Source organism: Aegilops tauschii, chromosome 7, assembly GCF_002575655.3.
Source record: "Aegilops tauschii subsp. strangulata cultivar AL8/78 chromosome 7, Aet v6.0, whole genome shotgun sequence".
NCBI lineage: Eukaryota > Viridiplantae > Streptophyta > Magnoliopsida > Poales > Poaceae > Aegilops > Aegilops tauschii.
In genome coordinates, this window is record NC_053041.3 from 124,767,959 (window position 1) to 124,770,074 (window position 2,116).

Genomic DNA, 2,116 nt, shown 5'->3' on the forward strand with positions numbered 1-2,116 from the left:
GTCAAACTCCCACCCCTTTTTGTGTGCTAGCATGTGTGCCCGCCGCTGGCAAGTGCGCCAGCATGAACTGTATGATGGTTTTTTTAGGCTGGCATTGTATGTCGGCCGCTGGCATGGCGACGGCGTGGCCGCTAGCATGTTCTCTGGTCGCGGGCCTTTTCAAATTTGTGCGCAGACATGAAATGGGTCGCGGGCGTTGGGCGCACGGCCGACTCAAAAGAAAAACAGGGCGGACGACGAGCGGGCGGCCGACCCAAACGGACGAAAAGCGGACAAAATCGCCGTCCGTTTGGGTCGGCACGTTGGAGTTGCTCTTACATAACAATAAAACAGGGCAGGTTATGATTGGAGATTGGGAGAGGAGGGTCCCACCCCCATTAAAATCAAGGGGGAGAGAGGGATAGATTAGGAAGTTTACGTAACATTACATAGTTAGTTACGTAGGTGTAGGGTCTGTTTCGATTGTGGCCAAAGTGCACCTTACCAAAATTTTGGTCATGACCCAAAGATTGGTCTTTGTTTGGATGGTTGCCAATTTTTTGGCATGCCAATGAACTCTAGCCAACTCTAGTTCATTTTTCTTGCCAATGTTGGCCAAATTATGGGCAACCAAAATCTCAACCAAAATTCTTGAAAGAGAGGGGTGCCGTCGGGAACGCGGACACAGGTGGTGCGAAATTATCCATCTTTGAAACAGGTATTAAGGTCGTCGATCTTTTAGCTGGTTCATATTCTGGATTGGGTTCATCTCTATAGTAATAGTAATCGGAGGGACCAGATTGTAAACATGAAAAAGGACACTTTTTTAGGTCAAGAGATTCGTTGCGAGATCACGGCTTTGGTGGGGCAACCTTTGGCACAAACCAAACACACCCGTACTATTATTGCTCACCAAAGCACCCAGACGATATGAAGATTTCCATCGCTCTCCTCCTGGCCCTGGCAACCATGGCCGATGCCGCCACGTTCGATGTGACGAACAAGGCGTCGAGCACGGCCGGCGACCAGCGATTCGACCAGGAGTACAGCCCCACCTACGTCATGTAGGTCCTGTCCGACGCGTCCTCCTTCACCTAGGGCATCTTCAACCAGTCGTACCCCTCCAACGCAGGCACGCCGAGGGCAACACCGTCACCCTCGCCGTTCGTGACACGGACGACATCGCCTCCACCAGCGGTAGCACGGTCGAGCTCAACGTCCACTTCGTCGGTGGCATCACCGGCGACAACCTCGTGGACCAGGTGACCGGGGTTTTGACCACGAGGTGGCGCATGTGTGGCAGTGGGGGCTGTAGGACTACAACATATGCATTCGAGGGTCTTCGAGGGCATTGCGGACTATGTGCGGCTCAAGGCCGGGAACGTGCTGGGGCAATGGGTGAACGAGGGCGGCGGCGACCGGTGGGAACAAGGGTATGATGTGACAGCCAGGTTCTTCGATCCCCTGGTCGTGCCCGCACCGGCAGAGTTCTTGCCGTCGCACGCTCACCGGCAGTTGAGCGCCCGCGTCAGCCATGCCCTTGCTCGCAGCTCGAAGCTGCAAGGGACAGCCGAGCACCCGCGCCAGCCGTGTCCTTGCTCGCGGCTCGAAGCTTTGAGGGATAGCCGACCATGGCCAATCGCGGACGGAACCGCTGGCCTCACGGGCGATGGTGGCGAAGGAGCTCGCAAGGGGTGGCAGCTTGCGGCGGGGGCGTCAGCTGGGGACGGCGATGGCCCTATGACCGTGGCGGGAGCTGAAACTTCCCTCTCACCAACCATTTTTCATTTTGCAGACCCGTGTAAAAATGGGCTCCAATCCTGGTTATTTATTGGATGAGGCACAGATTATACAGGATCTCGCAATATTTTTTACAGGATGGCTTATTTCACGGGATCTGTTCGGAGCAGAAAAAATGCACTTATCCGCTAAATCGACGGTTATTATTCTGGATGGTCACTTTTACGGGATCTGCTAGAGATGCTCTCAGATCCCGTATAACTCCGGTGAACTGTGTTTTCCCGGACGTTATACAGGACGTCCCAAAAAATGGCCCGCGCAGATCCTGCAAATGAGGCCTGGCCTGTAAATTTTTACAGGCGGCCTGTAAACCGACCGGCTTTCTGGTATATATGCC

At 54.3% G+C, this 2,116-nt stretch overlaps 1 pseudogene; it reads left to right on the top strand.

The window, feature by feature from the left end:
• The first annotated feature begins 909 nt into the window (after window positions 1-909).
• Window positions 910-1,818, top strand: LOC109779210 (uncharacterized; annotated as a pseudogene).
• Window positions 1,819-2,116: the final 298 nt, after the last annotated feature.